Genomic DNA, 21,954 nt, shown 5'->3' with positions numbered 1-21,954 from the left:
AATGGGTAGCAAAAATGCATCCTATTATTTTATTAATATTACATGTCAATCAATCTTCTTCCTTGTGCAAAAAATTAACCTATGAAACTCCTGCAGTAATGGCATGCTTGGTTGTATTGTCTGTTGAAGATTATTGTTGCCTCCAAAATGATAGGTCTTCAACATTGAGCCTAGTTGAGAAGTCTAATTGACTACTCCTCTTCTCCAATGTTAGACACCAGTGAAGGATCTGTATGACCCCTCCTTCCTCTTTCTCCATTGAGGCAAAAACGAGAGATCTGATATGATCCCTCCTTGTAGATCGGCTAGGTTGTATAGTTTCAACACCGAAGCCAATTCTAGATAGATCAGCTAAGATGGATCTCGCACCACTGAGACTACCCTCCTCACACTAGGTTTTTACCCTTTCTATAAGCTCCAAGATCTCTTAGACCAAATATCAAAAACAACATTTGTTATGTCCCTTCTCAAATGTATTAGTCACAGGGTGCAAGTACACAATTTTGGCATCATTTTTGGCTTAGGAGGAAGACCCCACACGCAGAACTTAGGAACTATAGGCAATTCGACTTTATTTTTGGCAACTAGTGGAATGTGGGGGCCACCCACATGAATAATTCGAACTTGGCCAAGGCATGCGTTGGAGGGACTTGAATTAGTGGAAGGAAGGGCCCACAAGAGGCTAAGGGGACCCAAGGTGATAAAAGAGGAAGGAGCTCCCATTTTGCAACATCTTGATCATTTGACAAACAAACTTACTCTCATGCGCTTTGCTGCTTAGCGAGTCTACCGACTGTTCAGCCACGGATCTTCCGCAGGGGAGATTCAACCTCTACTTCGGGGGACTATCCATGCCTGCCCTAGGGAGGTTGTTCCATAGAGATTTCAGGGGTTCCAACATTGACATCCACTTCATCCAACCACGCAGAGGAGGAGACTGCGTATTTTCTAGGCAGCCAGAAAAACGTAGAAGTAGATTGAACCAACCGGGAGGTCCATAGCTTGCTAGGAGTTCCGGGAGCTGAAAAGGTTGTGGTTGAGGACATTTTCACTAAGCTTTGCAACCATCCAATCTAGGATTATAGCAGTATGAATTTTTGGGCAGAGGGATTGCGCAGAGGCCTCTGGAAGCAAATTCGTGGTGCTTAGGAGAGTAACCATCCGGGCCAAGGATCATCCGAAGAGCAAGGAGTCAGTGATCACAGGTGAACCCAACATTCTAGGAGTGTTTTCAGGTGGATTTGCAGGTTGTTTCTTGCAAGTCGAATGTAATATTCCTAACTCGGAATATTCCTCAAACCCCAGCAAAAACTCCAACCAAATATGTGCAAATGATATAATAACCCAGAAGCGATAAAATAACAGTAGAACAACATATAATAATGTAAACCGGAAATATAAGTAGATACACAAGAAATGCAGCGAAAAAATGCTAAGCCATTTGATTATACTGAGCAATAAAATGAGTACAAGAGGTGATCAGACAGATGGCACCTCGACTTGCACAAGGCAAGTGAAGAAATACTCTCAGAATGACAAGAATGGCCTCCCTGCGTGGATGTTGCTACTGCTAGGAAACAAATGATGATTTGGGGCTGTTCCCCTCGGAAAAAGCTGAAACTCTGCATTCGGGCCCTATTAAAGAAACCCAGAAAAACCCAGAAAGCTTTCCTAGAATGGCCGACCCCCGAAAAAAACATCCCCTTGGGGTTCTGCGCAGTTCCTCAATGCCCTGCGCTGCCACTGAAGAAACCCCTCTAAAATCTGCCTGAAACCTTGCCAAAAATCCTCCCATGAGACAAGAGTTGGACCCTTGCTCAATCACCCAGCATAAATCCACCTGCAAAACCCCAATCCAACACTACAACCAAAAAGAACTGCGTCCCTCTCCAAGTGCTGCGCAGTCCTCCAAAACGCTGATGAAACTGTTGCTGAAATGCTGATAAAACCACTGCTGAAATACCGATGGAAATACCTTGCCCGAGCAGGCACTCGAAGTCCCCCAGGGCTAAGGGTGAGATCTCCAAATAGAGACACTCAATGCACTAAACAATGTTGCAGATTAGCTAAACAGCCAGCGTGCTCAGAAGTCGAAACAACTAGCTCAAAATGCACATAACTGAATGATCCAAAATGAGGGGGCTCCTCTCTATTTTATAGCCTCTGCCTCTCACAATCCCTAGGCTCACCTCCTCCTGCGTGATTCCCCTCTTGCCATGTGTTCTTCCCTCCTGCGCAGTCCCTCCATGTGTCTGTGTGGGCCCCATTTCTGCATCCCCCTTTGGCCCCCTTGGCTCCTCCTTAAGTCACAACGTTTTGCTACTAGGAAGTGACTTTTTATTCTTAAAGTGAGTTATGTCCCCTGTCCTCACTTTTTTTATTTATAAATAACTATAGAAGGCAAAAATTGGGAAAAATCGAATATTCCAATTAGCCATGGCTAATTAGGAATATTACAGTCTCCCCCGGCAAAATGTTGCTTGTCCTCAAGAAACTGAAGTGATGGATGCTGCAAGATCTTCTCACTCTCCCAAGTGGCATCCTCATCCGGAAAATTCTTCCACCTCACCAAGAATTCCCGGACCGTCCTGCTCCGCAGCTGCCTCTCCCTAGTATCAATGATAGCCTCCGGCTACAATACCAAATGCCCTGCATCATCCATGGGTGGTAGCTCATCTGTCACTGTCAGCTGTCGCCCCAATGCCTTTTTCAGGCATGATACATGGAAAACGTTATGAATCTTGCTGCCTTGGGGCAGCTCCAACTCATATGCGACCTGTCCAACCTTGCGTATCAGCCTATACGGCCCATAAAAGCGGGGCTTAAGCTTCTCAGCCCCCTTCTGCTTTAGTGACGACTGTCAGTATGGCTGTAACCGTAGGTAGACCATGTCCCCTACCTCGAACTGTCTCTCCACCCAACCCCTGTCGGCATACAACTTCTGCTGGTTCTGTGCTATAGCCATGTTATCCTTGAGAGCTCGGAGAATATCCCGACTCTCTTGAATCCATATCTTGGCTCTGGGAGCCTTGCTATCACCAAACATTACGTCAGCAAAGGATAAAGGATGATACCCATATAAAGCATAGAATGGTGACATACCAATGGACATGTGATGTGAAGTATTGTAGCAGTACTCCCCTAGATGCAGCCACCTCAACCATGCTCGTTGCTGCCCACTGACATAGTTACGCAAGTAGCCCTCTAGCCACTTGTTAACTATCTCTGTCTGCCCATCCGTCTGTGGGTGATAACTAGTACTCGGTGTCAACTCCGTCCCCACCAACCAGAAAAGCTCCTGCCAAAACCCGCCCATGAAACGATTGTCCCTATCACTAACGATGGTCTTAGGAAGACCATGTAGCCTGAAGATCTCTCTAAAGAACAGCTCGACCACCTATGCTACTGTATAGTGTGCGAATATGGCAAAAAAGTGAGCGTACTTTGTCAGTCGGTCAACAACGACAAAGATGCAATCCTTGCCCTGTACCATGGGCAACCCTGTGATGAAGTCCATCGAAATACTCTCCCATTTCCCCTCCGGAATGGGAAGAGGCTGCAATAATCCCGCTGGACGGCTAATCTCTCTCTTGTTCTTCTGGCAAACATTGCACTCCTAGATGTGCCGGAGTACATCCTCCTTGAGGCCCTTCCATGAGAACCTCTCCCTAATGGCCCTGTAGGTTTTGGTAAACCCCTGATGTCCTGCCAACGGTGAATCATGTGATGCCTAGAGTATCTTCTTCTTGAGCTGAGACCCCTCAGTCAAGAAGATTTGGTCCCTGTAATAGATGATCTCATCGACCACCCTATACCTGTCATCTGCCACCTGCCCATCCAGAACCTCACACGCAAACCTGTCCTTGGAGTACTCTACTAAGAATCGAGCCCTTCAGTCTGTATCCAAGCTCATAAAAGACAACGTGGCTGGTCTACATGAAAGGGCATTTGCTACCACATTGTTCTTACCCTTGACATACTCAATGTCAAAGTCATATGCTTGGATCTTGCTGATCCACTTCTGCTGCCTCTCCTGTAGCTGCTTCTGCTCCAAAAAGAACTTGAGGTTGTTGTGAATCGTGATCAGTCCTCACCCTGAACCTATTACCCACCAGATACTGCCAGTACTTAGCCAATGCATGCATGATGGCTAGCATCTCCTTGTCGTATATAGAATACAACCTCTAGTGCTGAAGGAGCTTCCTTGCATCAACACTGCACCGATCCCCTCTCCCGACACATCACACTCCAAAACAAAAGGCAACGTAAAATCTGGCAATGCAAGCACTGGGCAGCTGCTCATAACCTCCTTGAGCCTGTCAAAGGCTTGCTGCGCTGTATCTGACCAACCGAAAGCCCCCTTCCTCATCAAATCTGTCAAGGGTGCAGCAAGCTGTGAGAAACCTTTGACGAACTTCTGGTAGTAAGTACAAATGCCAATGAATCCTCTAAGTTCCGTCACATTTCTCGGCTCCGGCCATTCTCTGATGGCCCTGATCTTCTCCCCGTGGACTCTCACTCCGTCCACTCCTATGATGTGTCCCAGATACAACATCTCCGTCAACCCAAACTCACACTTGGAGAGTTTGGCATAGAACTGCTGCTCCTGTAAGATATGCAATACCGTCTCAATGTGCCGGAGATGCTCCTCCCAAGTCCTGCTGTAAATGAGAATGTCATCAAAGAATACCAACACAAACTTCCTCAGGTGACTACAAAAGATGTGATTCATGCAGGACTGAAATGTAGCAGGGGCGTTGGTTAGCCTGAAAGGCATCACCAAGAACTCAAAGTGCCCATAGTGACACCTGAAGGTGGTCTTGGGAATGTCCTGCTCCCTCACGCGAATCTGATGGTACCCAGATCTCAAATCAATCTTTGAGAAGAATCGTGCTCCCCTCAACTCATCCATCAACTCATCGATCCTGGGTATGGGGTACCTGTTCTTCAGGGTCTTCTTGTTCAGGGCCCTATAGTCAATGCACATCCTTAATGTACCGTCCTTCTTCTTCACCAACACCATAGAAGAAGCAAAAGGACTCGTGCTCGGTCGAATGTGCCCAAGAGCCAGCAACTCCTGGATAGCCCGCTCAATCTCGTCCCGATAGGCTTTGGGGTGCCTATAAGGGGTGGCGATCACTGCCTAGATGCCCTACTCAAGCTCGATAGTGTGCTCAAACCCCCGATCCGGTGGCTGTCCTGGTGGAATCTCTCCAAACACTATGGCATACTGATCAAGGATGGACTGGATCTCTCGATGTACCGTCTACCCTGTAGTAGTCTCTGCCTCTGATGCACGCAGCTCCACTGCCCACTCTATGTCTCCCTTCCGCAAGACTGCCTCCATCTAATGAGCCGACACAGTCTGAGGTGGATATGTGTGTTGTCCCCGTATCTTCTCATGCTTCCCTGTCTTCTCATCATCCCACTCCATCTCTAGGGTCTTCCAATCCGTCGTGACCTTCCCTAGAGTAATAAGCCACTGAACACCTAGTATCATGTTGGTGTCCGAAATATCGACCACGAAAAAGTGGTCAGTCAATGTGTAGGTGCCCATCGTCACTGAAAGCTCTGGAACATAACGAGCACACGTCATGGTCTGATCTCCTGGGACCAATACTGAAAACCCATCAAAGCTCTCTGTCTGAATACCTCTCCGCTCAACCATCTGTGCATCGATGAAGTTGTGGGTTGCCCCACTGTCAACCAAAACTGATACGCGCTGGCCACGTACTGTCCCTCGTACGCATAGCGTCAGATACTTGGGAACTCCTCGCAACGCTGCAAGGGCCCCTCCGGTGGGTGCAAAAGATGCACCACCTGCTGCTGGTGGTGGAGGTGGCAAAGGTCCCTGTATGGCATGGCTATCTCCTGCCTCCACATCCTCCTCGTCATCTTCTTCTCCACTGCTCTCGGAGAAGACCTCAATAAAATGTGCTTTGCCAGCAGCACATCTATGTCCTGGTGCCCATGGCTCCTGACAGGTGAAGCACAACCGCTTCTTCTTCAGCTCCCTCCTGGCATCGTCGTCAAGCTGTACTCGTCCTGGATTCCCCTTTGGAGGAGGAATCCTCACATCCTTCCCCTTAGACTAAAAAGTCTGTCTCTGGGGGTAAGGTGTCCGGGTCTTGGGTAAGACATCCTATAAGTCCCAGGTCCTACTGATAGCGTCCTGGAGTGTGGCTGGTTTAGTGGATTAAACTAAACCCTGAAGTGGCTCTGCTAACCCCTCAACATACATATAGACCCTCCATGCCGTGGATAGGTCTGGCACCATCACGGAGACCCTCAAGAAATCTGCAATGTAGGTCTCTGGGCTCCCTGTCTGTTTTAGCCTCGTCAGCTCAACGAAACGCTGCTCTGGATCCCTCTGATCAAATCGCTCCATCAATCTCCTGGTAAATTCAGCATATTTCGTCACTGTGGAGTGCCCCAGTGTAACCATCCCATCAAACCACCAATCCTGGGCCTCGCCATCCAAATGCAATGTTGCTCTGCCTCCAACATTTGGTTAAGCTGGAAATAAATGTCTAGCTTCACGCAAGACTTTGCCGAACTGTTTGATGAGCCATCAAACGTCGGCAAGTGGAATCTACTCGCTGCACGGTGGGTGTCGCCATCATGGTAATGCCGGTACCCTCTGTGATGGTCGCGGGATCTGCTATCCCGCTGGAGCTGAACAAAATCTCTGAATGAGAGGGCTTCCCTAAACTCCTACCCATAGGCCTGGTACTCTGCAAAATAATCACCCATATGTCTGGGCTCTACCTCCTGCTGGGCTACAGCCCCCGTGTCTGCTCCTAAGAAAGTGGGCATGGTAGAGCGTGTAGGGGCCTGTGAGGCCACCTGCTGCGCAGTATCACACTGCTTTGGCAAGTGATGGGATGCACCTAATCCCTCACCAATTTGAAAAACTCGTGGACTCTCACGCTGTCTAGCCTCTACTGCCGTGAATCTCTGCCGCATCACCTCAATCTGCCTCGACAGATCCTGCACTGATTTGAGGAGCATATCCGCAAATCTCTCCCCATCCTCGTCAGCCATCTGTTCTGCGTCCACTATTGGCTCTCTCTATTCTGCGTCTACCACAAGCTCCTGTTTTACGTCCACCACAAGAACACAATCTCCCTCCCCGTAGGTATTCTCCAACCTACGTCCAATGTCTCTGTACTTCCTACCTCTGTAACAAATGTAGGGTTTTTCCCCTGGTGTCATAGATTGCTAGCTCCACAGGCTGAGCCAGATCTATGCTCTGATACCACTGTAATATTCCTAACGCGGAATATTCCTCAAACCCCAGCAAAAACTCCAACCAAATATGTGCAAATGATATAATAACTCAAAAGTGATAAAATAACAGTAGAACAGCATATAATAATGTAAACTGGAAATATAAGCAGATACACAAGAAATGCAGCGAGAAAATGCTAATCCATTTTATTATACTGAGCAATAAAATGAGTACAAGAGGTGATCAGACAGATGGCACCTCGACTTGCACAAGGCAAGTGAAGAAATACTCTCAGAAGGACAAGAATGGCCTCTCTGCGTGGATGTTGTTGTTGTGTTGCTGCTGCTACTAGGAAACAAATGATGATTTGGGGCTGCTCCCCTCCTCAGAAAAAGTCGAAACTCTGGATTCGGGTCCTACTCAAAAAACCCAAAAAAACCTAGAAAGCTTTCCTGGAATGGCCGACCCCTGAAAACACACCCCCTTGCGGTTCTGCGTAGTTCCTCAATGCCCTGCGCTGCCACTGAAGAAACCCCTCTAAACTCTACCTGAAACACTGCCTGAAACCCTACCAAAAATCCTCCAATGAGACAAGAGTTGGACCCATATGCAATCACCCAGCATAAATCCACCTGCAAAACCCCAATCTAGCACTACAACCAAAAGAACTGCGTCCCTCTCCAAGTGTTGCGTAGTCCTCCAAAACGCTGATGAAACTGCTGCTGAAATGCTGATAAAACTACTACTAAAATACCGATGGAAATACCTTCCTGAGTAGGCACTCGAAGTCCCCCGGGGCTAAGGGTGAGATCTCCGAACGGAGACACTCAATGCACTAAACAGTGCTACAGACTAGCTAAAAAGCCAGCGTGCTTAGAAGTCGAAACGACTAGCTCAAAATGCACATAACTGAATGATCCAAAATGAGGGGGCACCTCTCTATTTTATAGCCTCTGCCTCTTACAATCCCTACTAGGCTCACCTCCTCCTGCGTGATTCCCCTCTTGCCATGTGTTCTTCCCTCTTGCGCAATCCCTCCATGTGTCTGTGTGGGCCCCATTTCTGCATCCCCCTTTGGCCCCCTTGGCTCCTCCTTAAGTCACAACGTTGTGCTACTAGGAAGTGACTTTTTATTCTTAAAGTGAGTTATGTCCCCTATACTCACTTTTTTTATTTATAAATAACTATAGAAAGCAAAAATTGGGCAAAATTGAATATTCCAATTAGCCATGGCTAATTAGGAATATTACTTCGAATTTGGCAGCAGCAGCTAGGGAGAGGCTCCAAGGAAGCTGAAAATCCAAATTAAAAACCAGAGAAATTCCCTTCTGGGTTTTTTTGGGTTTTGTCCAAAGAGTCTAAGGCTGAAAGGATATAATTTTCTAGGTAGTTTTTGGGCACATTCCAGCATGTCGAAGTTTAGAATGACAGTGGTTTTACTGGGTTAGCGCAGGGCAGAGTGGTGCAGCAACTGGGCAGCCTTCAGTTCAACTATTCCATCACCTGGGTTTGGTCCAGCTTGTCCTTGAGACAAACCCAGGTGCACCATCTCATTTATATTGTACCTATGATCTCAGATTTTATAATATATGGCTCAGCAGTTCCAGATTTACAGTGTTTTATGGATGTATAATGCATGTTTTTAAGTTTATGCTATTGCACTGTTTATTTGTCTAGAATATCACTTATATTCCTACTTAGGTACTTTACAGTGGTATCAGAGCCTAGTTCATGGCTCAGCTATGGGGGTTGGTTTCCTATGAGAGGAGAAGACCGGGAGAACATCATTTACTGGAGGCAGAAGTACAGGAGCAGAGAAAGGGAGCTAGGAATTACACCAGATATGGAGGAAAGAGGGAAAGTAGTGGCCGAAGAGGAGGAAATGGCAGAGCCCAAGAGCAGGGAGGAGATGGCTTTCAATAGCCTCTTGAGGGCTTTGAGTGACTTGGCCAAGGGCGAGAAAGACATGCTGGAGGAGATCAAATCACAGAATAGAGACAGGGCCACACCTAGAGGGTTTTTGTGTGGAGAAAATTATGGGGCTTCTCAGCCTTTCGATCACCCCTCACCAGCAGCGCAGTGCCCTTCAGTTAGTGTGCCAACTAGGGCTACACTACCCTCTTTCGTGCCAATGGCACAAATCAAACCAATAAGGGAGGAAGACACCCCCTAGATGGGGGATTACTCCAGAGAGTGGCAGGCGATGGACAGAGATTTCAAAGAAGCCCTCTCCTTCAGAGATTACTGCAAGCTCAAGCAGAGTGAGGAACAAGGGGTGCGAAGGACAAGGGACCCAAAACTATGAGCTGCAGAGAACTATAGGGAGGATGTATTTCCCTACATTTGATGGCACTGCCAAGTGCACAACCAGGGCTTGGGTTGAAAAGATGGACACATACTTTCAACTCAACCGGATGACAGAGCAAGAAGCCATTAAGATGGCAGCATTGCACTTGGAGGGGGAAGCCCATGACTGGTGGTTTCACGGCCTGACCACTTTGGGGCATGCCCAGATAGTTTCTTATGAGGACTTCACCAAGAGGTGGTGGAGCGATTTGATCAGAGGGATCCGGAGGCATCTTTCAGGGAGCTGACACAACTGTGCCAAACAGGCAACCCAGAGCAGTACTTCTCAGATTTTCTGTGTGTCAGTGATGGTCCCGGATCTGTCCGAGGCAAGGAGGGTATACACCTTCATTGAGGGCTTGCTTGAGCCTCTGCGTGGACTGGTGAAGTCACGCAGACCCTCTACATTGCAGGAAGCGGTGGTGTGTGCCAGAGATTTATAAGGGGCCATCCCCAAGACCAGAGCGCCATTTCTTGCATGGACCCCTTTTCCACAGAAGGGGCATGAAACTAGACCCCCACCACCAAGGACCACACAGGGGAGGGGTCAGCTAGATGAGGAGACATGGAAGGACCTCTGAAGGAGGAAGTTGTGCTTCACATGCAGAGAGCCCTGGGCACCTGGCCATAAGTGCGCAGCGGGTAGAGCACACTACATTGAGGTCTTTTTTGACAATGACCAAGAGGACGAGGTGGAGCAGGATTGTGATGGGACAGATGGAGAGAGTCCGGGGGATAGAGGGCCACCACCACCACCTCCACAGGGAGGGGCATCTCTTGCCTCATCAGGAGGAGTCCTTGCTTCTTTATGCGGGATTCCTAAATTTTTGACACTCAAAATCAGAGGTACGGTACAGGTATAGAGGGTGTCGGTATTGGTGGACAGTGGGGCTACCCACAACTTCATAGATGCACAGTTGGTCCAGAGGAGGGGCCTCACCACAGCGGAGTTTGAGGGGTTCCCCCTCCTAGTACCAGGTGACCATACCATTCGGTGTACCAGATACGTGCCCTCCTTGACAGTAGTTATGGGAAACTACTCGATGACATACCACTTCTTTGTGGTTGATGTGCCAGACACCAATGTGGTGATGGGTGTCCAGTGGTTGTATTCCCTTAGGCGAGTCACAACAAATTGGAGGAAACCTGAGATGGAGTTCATGGGGCCAGATGGAAAACTAGTAGTCTTGAGAGGCATGCAGTCTTATCCGCCTCAAACAATTTCAGCCCACAGGATGGAGGCAGATCTTCGGCATGGGGAAAATGCATGGGCAGTCAAGTTGAGGATCTTAGAGGTTGGGGGATAGGCGCAGTCGCCACCAGCAGACATACAGGCTCTACTGGACACTTAGGAAGTAGTGTTCGGAGACATTCCACCAGGGTAGCCACCAAATAGAGGGTTTGAGCACACCATTGAGATGCAGCCAGGTATACAGACAGTCATCACTACTCCTTACAAGCACCCCAGATCCTATAAGGACGAGATAGAGAAGGCCATTCAGGAGCTGCTTGCATTGGGCCATATTAGGCCTAGTTCCAGTCCTTTTGCTTCTTCCGTAGTGCTGGTGAAAAAGAAGGATAGGACCCCCGGGATGTGTATCGACTACCGAGCCCTTAACCAGAAGACCCTTAAGAACCGATACCCCATTCCCTGCATTGATGAGATGATGGATGAGCTTAGAGGAGCCAAGTACTTCTTTAAGATTGATCTGCGTTCGGGGTACCACCAAATCAGAGTTTGGGATCAGGACATCACAAAGACAACATTCCAATGCCACTATGGGCACTTTGAGTTTCTCGTCATGCCATTTGGACTGACCAACGCTCCTGCCACATTTCAATCTTGCATGAACCATATCTTTTGGGGCCAACTGAGGAGGTTCGTGCTAGTATTTTTTGATGACATTCTGATCTATAGCCGGACGTGGGAGGAGCACCTCCAACACTTGGAGGAGGTACTGCGCATTCTGGAGGAGTAGCAGTTTTATGCCAAGCTCTCCAAGTGTGAGTTTGGATTGACGGAGATGCTTTATCTCAGGCATATCATTGGAGCAGACGGGGTGAAGGTTCATGAGGAGAAGATTCAGGCCATCCGGGATTGGCTAGTACCCCGAGATGTGACTATGCTGAGAGGCTTCTTGCGCATTTTCACTTACTACAAGAAGTTTGTCAAAGGGTTCTCATAGTTGGCAGCACCCTTGACCGACTTGACCAAGAAAGGGGCCTTCACATGGATTGATGGAGCACAAGTCGCCTTCGATCGCCTCAAGGAGGTGATGAGCAGTTGCCCTGTTCTGGTGCTCCCAGATTTTTCCCAACCATTCACGGTGGACTGTGATGCATTAGGGGTAGAAGTTGGAGTCGTATTGTCACAGAAGGGGCATCCCATAGCTTTCGAGAGTCGGAACCTCCTACCGCATGAGCTATCATATTCCATATATGACAAGGAGATGCTGGCCATTATGCATGCATTGGCCAAGTTCCACTAGTACTTGGTGGGCAACCGATTCCGAGTGAAGATTGATCACAACAGTCTTCAACATTTCATGGGGCAGCAGGGCCTTAATGACAAGCAGTAGAGATGGGTCAGCAAGGTGCAGGCCTACGATTTTGACATTGAGTATGTGCGGGGAAAGCACAATGTGGTGGTTAATGCTCTATCTAGGAGACCAGCTGGGTTATCTCTCATGAGAATCTGCCAGGATTGGAAGGCTCAACTGTTGGTAGAGTACTCCAAGGACAGGAAGGCCTGCGAGGTGTTGGAGGGGACACATGCAAATGAGCGTTATCGTGTGATGGATGAGGTCATCTATTACAAGGGGCGCATTTACTTGGTGCCCAACTCGTAGTTGAGGGAGAGGGTACTCCAGGCAGCGCACGATTCACCACTGTACGGACACCAGGGGTTCTGGAAGACTTACATGGATGTTTGGAAGAGGTTCACGTGGAAAGGCCTCAAGGAGGACGTGCTGCAGCATGTAAGAGAGTGTGAGGCCTGCCAGCAGAACAAGGGGGAGTTGACTCACCCTACGGGGCTACTATAGCCACTTCCCATTCCGGAGGGGAAATGGGAAAGTATTTTTATGGATTTCATCTGGGCTCCCCACGATACAGGGGAAGGATTGCATATCTGTAGTGATCGACAGGTTGACCAAATTTGCCCACTTCTTCGCCATCTCGACTAGATACACAGCTGCACAGGTTGCCAAGTTGTTCTTCCAGGAGGTTTTCAGGTTACATGGGCTCCCCAAGAACATTGTGAGCGACAGACAGTAGATTTATGGGTGGCTTTTGGCAAGAGCTCTTCAGGTTGGTTGGGATGGAGCTCACTCCTAGCACCAGTTATCACCCTCAAATGGACGGTCAGGCGGAGAGGGTCAACCAGTGATTGGAGGGGTACCTGAGGAATTATGTGGCAAGTCAACAGAGGATGTGGATTCAGTGGTTTCACTTGGGCGATTTCTGCTACAACACCATGCACCACATGTCTATCGGTATGACTCCTTTCCGTGCCCTCTATGGTTATGATGCACTAAATTTTGCTAATGTTATTTTTAGAGACAGTCAGGCCCCAAAGGTCAAAGACTGGGTCCAAGAGAGCCAAGATATCTTCAAAGCTCTCAAGGATAATTTAGCGACAACCCAAAATCAACAAAAATTGTATTCATATCGGCACACGATAGAGAGGCACTTTGAGGAGGAGGACTTAGTATACCTCTGATTGCAACCTTATAGACAATCTACATTGAAACAGAAAGGGGCCGAGAAGCTACAGCCACGCTTCTATGGGCCCTACCAAATGACCAGGCGGGTTGGGGAGGTGGCTTATGAGCTAACGCTGCCTTCGGGGAGTAGTATCCATAATGCATTTCATGTCTCATGCCTTAAGAAGGTGCTGAAACAACAGGTGACCGCAACAACTGATTTATCCCCGTTGGATGATGAGGGCCATTTGGTGTTGGAACTAGAGGCCATTCTAGAGAGCAGGGAGAGGAGACTGAGGAGTAGGACCATTAGGGAGTTCTTGGTACGCTGGAAGAACTTAGCGGATGAGGATGCCACCTCGGAGGGTGAGCACATACTGGAGCACCCAGCTTTGAGGTTGCTTGAGGGTAAGCAACATTTGCGAGGGGAGGACTGTCATGTCCATTCTCAAATGTATTAGTCACAGCCAACAGGGTGCAACTACACAATTTTGGCATCATTTTTGGCTTAGGAGGAGGACCCTACATGCAGAACTTAGGAACTATAGGCAATTCGACTTTATTTCTGGCAGCTAGTGGAATGTGGGGGCCACCCACATGAATAATTTGAACTTGGCCAAGGCATGCATTCGAGGGAATCAAATTAATGGAAGGAGGGGCCCACAAGAGGCTAAGGGGACCGAAGGTGATAAAAGAGGAATAAGCTCTCATTTTGAAGAATCTTGATCATTTGACAAACAAACCTACTTTTGTACGCTCTGCTGCTTAGCGAGTCTATCGGTTGTTCAACCACGGATTTTTTGCAGGGGAGATTCAACCTCTACTTTGGTGGACTATCCGTGCCTGCCCTAAGGAGGCTGTTCCACAAAGATTTCAGGGGTTCCAGCATTGACATCTACTTCATCCAGCCACGCAGAGGAGGAGACTGTGTATTTTCTGCGTAGCCAGAAACACGCAGAAGTAGATTGAACCAACCGAGAGGTCCATAGCTTGCTGGGAGTTTCGGGAGATGGAAAGGTTGTGGTTGAGGACATTTTCACTGAGTTTTGCAGCCATCTAATCAGGGATTACAGAAGTACGAATTTCTAGGTAGAGGGATTGTGTAGAGGCCTCTAGCAGCAAATTCGTGGTGCTTAGGAGAGTAGCCATCTGAGCCAAGGATCATCCAGGGAGAAAGGAGTCAGTAATCATAGGTGAACCCAGTGTTCTAAGGGTGCTTTCAGGTGGATTTGCAAGTTGTTCCCTACAAGACGAATTTGGTAGCAGTTATTCCATCACTTGGGTTTGGTCCAGTTTATCCTTGAGACAAGCCCAGGTGCACCATCTCATTTATATTGTATATATGCTCTCAAATTTTATAATATATGGTTCAGCTGTTCCAAATTTACAATGTTTTATGGGTGTATAATGCATGTTTTTAATTTTATGTTGCTGCACTGTTTATTTGTCTAGAATATCACTTACATTCCTACTTAGGTACATTACAACATCCAATTCCACATTTCCAAGAGTAGACCCTAGTCTTCCTTTTATTGTCATGGTTATCATAATTAGTGTGGAAAAAGTCCCGAAAAAATCGGGATTTATTCCTAAAATTGCGATTTTTTTAGCGAAAGGATTAAATCGGCCGATTTTTGGCGATTTTTTCATAAATGAAAAAATCGCGATTTTATCAAAATACTCCCAATTAAATCGTGAGTCGATCGAAAAAATCGGCGTGAAATTTTTTTGGCTGATAAAAAGCCGCAAAGGGTTATTAACTCGGTTTAGTTTTTGCCATTTGGCCTGTGCGTTTTTCATTGCTCGTTGTGGCTGCTGTGGAGAACCGAGAGAACGAGGGTTTGCAAGCGTGGAGAGGAGCCGGCGTAAATTCAAATTGTGAGCCGGATTGATAGCATTTGCCAAGGTTGACCGTTGAACAATCTGCCGTTGAATAACTGTTCCAGTTCAACATTGCCGGTAGATCCAATGTTAAATCCTTTCCTGTTTAATATTTATTGCTTTTCATTTCCCTATAAATATTAAAAACAAAAGTCCTGCATGAATTGGTTCTACTGCTACACACGTTAAACTTTTAAAGGATTCTGGTGGTTGATTTCTCAATTTTGTGGGTTTGAAAATTTTCGTTGGAAACTTAACAAGTTAACAGTTTATTAACCAGTGGAAAACCATTCCAAGTCAAAGGGAATTGAATCATTCATCGTATCATAGGATCAACAGTTACAATGAAGGTCTGTTTAGGACAGCAGAAAGCATGAATTTGATGAGTAAAATTCAACCACAAAAATATCAACTGCTGTAGAAAAGGACGGTGAAATAGTTGAATCAAACCATTGAATATATGCTATATCTCGAGTCCTCATTAGTAATTACTAATTACCATATCCACACATCCAATATTTTTGAAATTTCTTAACAAGATGTGGAAATGACAAGGGCTGAAAATTGAAATCACAGTGACAGTACCACTTTCATGCATTCTTTCCATTCAAAGAAAATGCGAAAACAGTCATCAAGGCATTTTCATGGACAATAACAATAAAGTTATAAACTTCATCAATTGTGAAAGATTCATGGAAGCCAAATGGGGTTGTTCCAAAATCTGGGAACATGTTGAATCCAAACGTTGGGATGAAGTTGAATTCATCAAAAGGAAACTTGCTGATGCCTGTTACATGGTAGCTTTCCTCACTTGCACTATGCTAATTTTTTAACAGATTCATGCCCATGGAGTCACATTAATGCCTATGAAATTTGAATCTGTTAGTGGGCAGTGTAGAGTAGCACAGTTGCAGAAAGGGCATCAAATGAAAATCACTGTGACTGGTCACTGAACGACATTTAATATTTCCATATTTTGGGAAAAATATGATCAAATTTTATGTGATGTATTACGGTATTACCTATGGATTCTTGTCATATATTATTGAGAAGTCATATATATTACAGTGACATTTTGTTCTGTCATTAAATTGATGGATCATTGCTACTATTTTGATGGATCATTGCTAATTGAATTTGTTTCAATTTTTTTTGTGCCCAGGTTTAAACTTTAAATTCAAGCTCAAAGTTTAAAACAAAATGCCGAGGATTTTGGATTCTATGTGGGAGTTTGGTGAGCCTGATGCTACACCCGAAACTGGGGGGGTCAATAGAATGTATTTGACTTGCAAGTTGTGTGGCAAGCATATGTCAGGAGGCATCAACAGATTAAAATTCCATTTGGGGCAAATTCCGGGGCAAAATGTTGAACTTTGCAAAAAACCAAGTCCAGAAATCATCCGACGGGCCATTCAATCATTGATGGATAAAGAGGAAGGAAAAGACACCAGGGCAGCACTAAGAAACCAACTTGTAGGGGGCTCAAGAGTGGGGGGAATTGAGAGTGGCAGTGCTTCTACAGCAGCATCACCTTCCTCACCCATGGGTACTCATCCTTCTATCTCATCTTTTTTTGTTCCTAGAACAACAGCTGGTTCACAACCTGGGATCAAATCATCAATGAAAAAAAGGAAAAGGCAGAAGCTGACAAGTTGGTCAGTAGGTGTCTTCTATGGAGTGATGTTCCTTTCAACATTGCCAAGACAAACCCATTCTACCAGCCTATGTTTGATGTTGTTGCTGTCGTTGGCCCGGGGTACAAAGCCCCCACCTTTGCAGAATTGAGAGGGCCTCTTCTTCAAGATGAAAAGACTGAGTGCACTGCTAGATTGGCAGAGTTTAGGGCATCATGGGAGCACACTGGATGCACAGTCATGTCAGATGGTTGGACTGACCAGAAGGGTAGGACCCTTCTTAACTTCTTGGTTAGTTGTCCCAAGGGGACAATGTTTATGAAATCTGTTGATGCATCTGCACACATTAAAGATGCACGTACATTATGTGAGTTGTTGGACCTCTTCATTTAGGAAGTAGGCCCAAGCAATGTTGTCCAAGTCATAACGGACAATGCTGCAAATTATGTTGCAGCTGGCAAGATGCTTATGGAGAGGTATCCTAACTTGTTTTGGACACCTTGTGCTGCTCATTGCATTGACTTGATGTTGGAGGATATAGGTAAAATTCCTACTGTGAGGGATATTGTTGAATCATCCAAGAGCATAACAAAATTTATATATAATCATTCATCTGTGCTTAGCTTGATGAGAAAATTCACCAACAACAAAGAGTTGGTGCGGCCTGCCATTACACGATTTGCCACTACTTTCATATCTCTTCAGTCTCTGTTGAATTCTATGTGGGAGGTGAAGAGCATGTTTCTCTCAGCGGATTGGCGTTCTTTATCTATTAGCCGCAAACCGGAGGGAGAGGGCATATGGAGACTAGTTTCATATGATCAGAGCTTTTGGGCAGGAATAGAGGAGGTGTTTGCCATTTTAGAACCTTTGGTAAAGGTTCTTCGGTTGGTTGATGGAGAGAAGCCCGCAATGGGCTACTTGTATGAGGCCATGGATAGGGCCAAAGAAGCCATCCGTGCTTATTATGCAGATAAGGGAGACGAGGGGTTAGAGAAACAACAGGTCATATGGAGAGTGATTGATCAGCGACGGAACAATACCCTCCATCGCCCCATTCATGCTGCAGGTGTCTACCTCAACCCTGCATTTTCTTATGCTTGTGGTTTTAGATTTGATGTCGGGGTGATGGATGGATTCTTCACTTGTGTCGAGAGGATGGTGTCATCTGAGCAAGAACGTGAGGAGATTTCTAAAGAAATGGAGGTCTATAGGATGGGAGGTGGCACATTTGGTTTTAACATGGCTATTAAGAATAGGACGACCAAAATGCCAGGTAAGCTTCAGTTTGTTTCAAACTTTCAAGTTTAGAATTTCAATGTTTTTTTTTATGTTTCTCATTTTTCTTTTAACTTGTAGATGCTTGGTGGACAAGCTATGGTGCCAGAGTACCCCATCTCCAAAAGCTTGCCATTCGAGTGCTCAGCCAAACATGCAGTTCCTCTGGGTGTGAGCGCAACTGGAGTGTATTTGACAAAATACACTCCAAAAAGCGCAACAGGTAAAAACTAAAAAGATTTCAAATTAAATTTTTTGAATTCGTTTGATTAATTTTAATATTTAAATTTTCTAAGTACTAATTTACAATCTATGACCCTAATACAGATTGGAGTCCCAACGCCTCAATGACATGGTCTACGTCTACTACAATCTTCGATTGTGGGTGAGACAGCTTCAAAAACCTATTGATGTGGAAGCCATCTCATTGGACAATATTGATACCACCGCTGCATGGAGAGTCGAGACTGAGAGGCCAATCTTGGACATGATCCTGGATTGGTTAGGTGTGGATCTAGAGGATGTAGCAGTTGCAGAGGAGGGAAAGCCAGAGATAGAGGAGGAGGAGGCGGAGCAACATCAGGGTCAGGAAGCAGTAGAAGAGCTGGATGAGGATGTTGAGGAGGAGGTGACACCATCTAGGGTGGGCAGCAGCAGCGGCAGCATAGCACAAAGGCCACCTCTTCCATCGGCTTCTAGAGGACGATTGAGTCCATTTCATTTTGTATCCCCAGGGACAGGGTCTTCTTCCTCTAGAGGAAAAGGCAAAGCCATTCCCTATTCCCGTAAAAGGGGAAGAGGATCTCAGTGATTGATTAGTGATTACTTGATGACTTTTAGATGACTCATGACGTACATTTATTATATTTTTTGTTGATATTTTGACTCTTGAGAGTTGAGACTCAGACAAGACTCAAAATTCAGGAGTTGATTCACTATTTTGATATGTGATGTAGCACTAGACTTCATATACATATTATATATTAGCTTTCTTTACATGTTTATGTGGAAATGCATTTATTTGATGTTGTGGATACTCTAGATGTTAAAAAAAAAATTAAAAAATGAATAATTTTGTGTTTTTTTAATTTTGCCGACTTTTTCGAAAAACTCCCAACTTTGCCGAGTTTTTCAACTTTTGGACCCTTGCCGAATTAATCCCGACTTCGACTTTTTCCACATTGATCATAATACCATGGGTTATTACCATGGGTCATCCGAAAACCGTGGGTGTTCTGTTTTCTTTTTTAATGTGGTGACTTTATAAGGATTTATTTTTGAATTAATCAAAAGGTCACTTAATTATCTCCTCCTTCTTGGAAAAGGAGCATTACAACAAAATATAGATGGGAAGGGCAATGCCCAAACACAATAATGATAATAAATTGTGTAGCAACTCTTACGAAATAGGAGAATATATCCCAATAACCCAAAAACATAACAATATCAAATAATCATATATAACGATATTTGTGAATGACCAATGTAATCTCCTATATATCTCCTATGTAATGTGAGCTCCTTTCCTTGTCAACGTACCATTTACTTAGACAAGTGATCCCTTATAATGGGTATATGGTTGTAATGTCCCTAACAGCTGAGGAGAAATAGACAAGTTTCGCTAGCCTAATAAGTTCCCGTAGGCTAAGGTGGGGAAAAATTTGAATAAAGGAACATGATTTGCTTAGGAAAACTTTATAATTGCCTAAGAGGTGAAAAAGGGAACATATTCTAGGATAATGAAAAGTCACCTTAATTTTATAAAGTGAAAGTCTCCCAATGTGACTTAATAAAAACTAAAAGAATAAAATGGCAGCAAAAGTGGTCACTCAATTATAAAAAGAGAAAAGTGAGGAGTCCCTTTTCATTCTAACACTTGCATTTTGAGAAAAAAAGCTCTTGGAGGATTTTGGAGAGAAGCTTAGGGTTTTGAAAACCCTAACCATTATTGCTAGCTTTGATATTGAAACTAAACACCCTAGTTAGTCTTGAGAGTGGAATCACTCAGATTTCACCACTGGGATTCAAAGCAAAAGATGATTTGCAGAAGATATTGAGGTAAAGAGGTTTTATCAGTTGATTTTATCTTCAGATTTCAAATATTTCATATATCTTTTCAGGTTGAAGTTCCATCTATGAAAATGCAAGCTCTATCACAAGTACAAGGGTCGATTTCCTTTGCTAAGGAAGCTGGGTTCACTTATTGACTGGCTGGTCAAGTTCCTTCATAGAGTATTGGCTGAGTTTGATATTTCCAAGGAGGATGAGTTATATATTGAAGAGGGGCCGAGTTTCTCTTGTGGGTGCAGACCGAGCTCTCTTCTACCACTGCTGGACGAGTCTGTTTATTAAGGGACCAATTTGTATCTCTACCAATGGCTGAGTTGTAGAACCAAGGGTATGCTGGTTTTTCTCCTTGCTGGCAGCGTAAATATCAGTCCCTTCTCTGTGTGGGATAAGCATTTCCAGAGATTATTTCATTGTGGACTTATGTGGCTGAATGTGGTTTGTTTGCTAGTGTATTGTTACCAAATAAAAGGAGGTCGAGCCACTGTCCTGTAGAGGCCGATTCTGCTTGTAGTCCATTCAACCCTTGCTGGACGGACCTGTGACTAAATTGGAATCGTGGTGCATCCATTGACTGAGACAATTGCTGGTTGAAGACAGAGATAGAAGGCTGCTTTATGGTCTATTTCCAGAGAGCTGCATACATTTCTAGTGACTGATATAAACTTTCCAAGAGGCTGATTTCTTGAGAAACTCCATCACTGAAGTGAAATATTCAGGGTCCTTCCATCTTTATGCATTGTAATATCTGTTCTGAGTTATTAGATTGGCTGATTATAATCAGATTGTTCTTTCACAGTGGGAGATTGGATTGTAAACAATATATTTCTGAGTTAATATAACTATATATGCATTTCTGGGTTGAGCTTATTGGCATAACTTTTATTCTGTGTATCTCCTTGAGCAAATAAACAAAAACATATGTATCTCTTTTAGCAAACAAACAAAAACATACCTACGGCCTACCTCACTCAAACTGTTCGACGAAAGTTCTCTGAGACAGATTACACAAAACTCTGGAAATTTTATTGGGTATTTAAGATATCTCCAGGAGGGTATCTTACAATGGTCATAACACCAACTATCAATGACAACAACCAGCTAACCAAGACATCCTACAATTTCTATTCCTTTTAACATACTTCTCTGGTTCTCACCCTTAATACAATAAGTAGACTTACTATAAAATAGACTAAGAAAAAATTACTCAAATTTTTAGGTTTGAACTTAAAACTTCATAATCATCCTTAAATAGATTTTGAAACAATAAATTTCAAGCTTTCCCATCAAGCAAATTATCTATTAATTCCAACAAAACAGAGAATATTAACAAAATTGTATGTACAACACCTAGAATTTTCTTTTAACAAAACTAAGGTCCCTACCTGAGAAACAATTCCTAATCTCTCTAACTTGTTCACTGCATCAACCACATCAAAATCGCATTTCTCGCCAAACTCTGACTCCAAGAGTTTCTCACATCGGTAATCAAGGTCCTATTGACAGGACAGAACAACAATGTAACCTAGTTGGAGGATAGTTTTTTCAAAGATAATAATTGTAACAAGGACAAGTAGTAGACACCAAACAAGGTACTACAAATTTATGGGGAATCCCTACCTCTATTGAAGCCTTTCCTTGCTCCATCAAAATGAAAAGAGATATGATCACTTCTTTCACCTGTGCACACCATGATTAGTGTGCCTTAAATACTAACAACAGTTATGAAGAAATTTCTCAACATCTTTTTCTAATAATCGTAGAAAATTATCATTGCTCTTTAAAACTAAAATTGTCTATCAACTATCTCAAG

General features: G+C 44.8%; 1 pseudogene across 1 annotated transcript in view; it reads right to left on the bottom strand.

Annotated features, from left to right (window-relative positions):
* The window catches only part of LOC149203681 (uncharacterized), a 220,215-nt pseudogene that overhangs the window by 95,020 nt on the left and 103,241 nt on the right, over positions 1–21,954 (bottom strand). The window contains exons 13-14 of the transcript XR_016253635.1: positions 21,762–21,821; positions 21,527–21,637 (exon numbers count right to left, since the gene is read on the bottom strand). The product of XR_016253635.1 is annotated as an uncharacterized LOC149203681 (transcript). The remainder of the gene's footprint in view (positions 1–21,526; positions 21,638–21,761; positions 21,822–21,954) is intronic.

Source organism: Pinus tabuliformis, chromosome 2_1 (genome assembly GCF_031772625.1).
Source record: "Pinus tabuliformis cultivar Carrire ecotype Pingquan chromosome 2_1, CPIR1, whole genome shotgun sequence".
NCBI lineage: Eukaryota > Viridiplantae > Streptophyta > Pinopsida > Pinales > Pinaceae > Pinus > Pinus tabuliformis.
The sequence above is the reverse complement of the archived record's forward strand: the minus strand, read 5'-3'. Positions and strand labels throughout refer to the sequence as shown.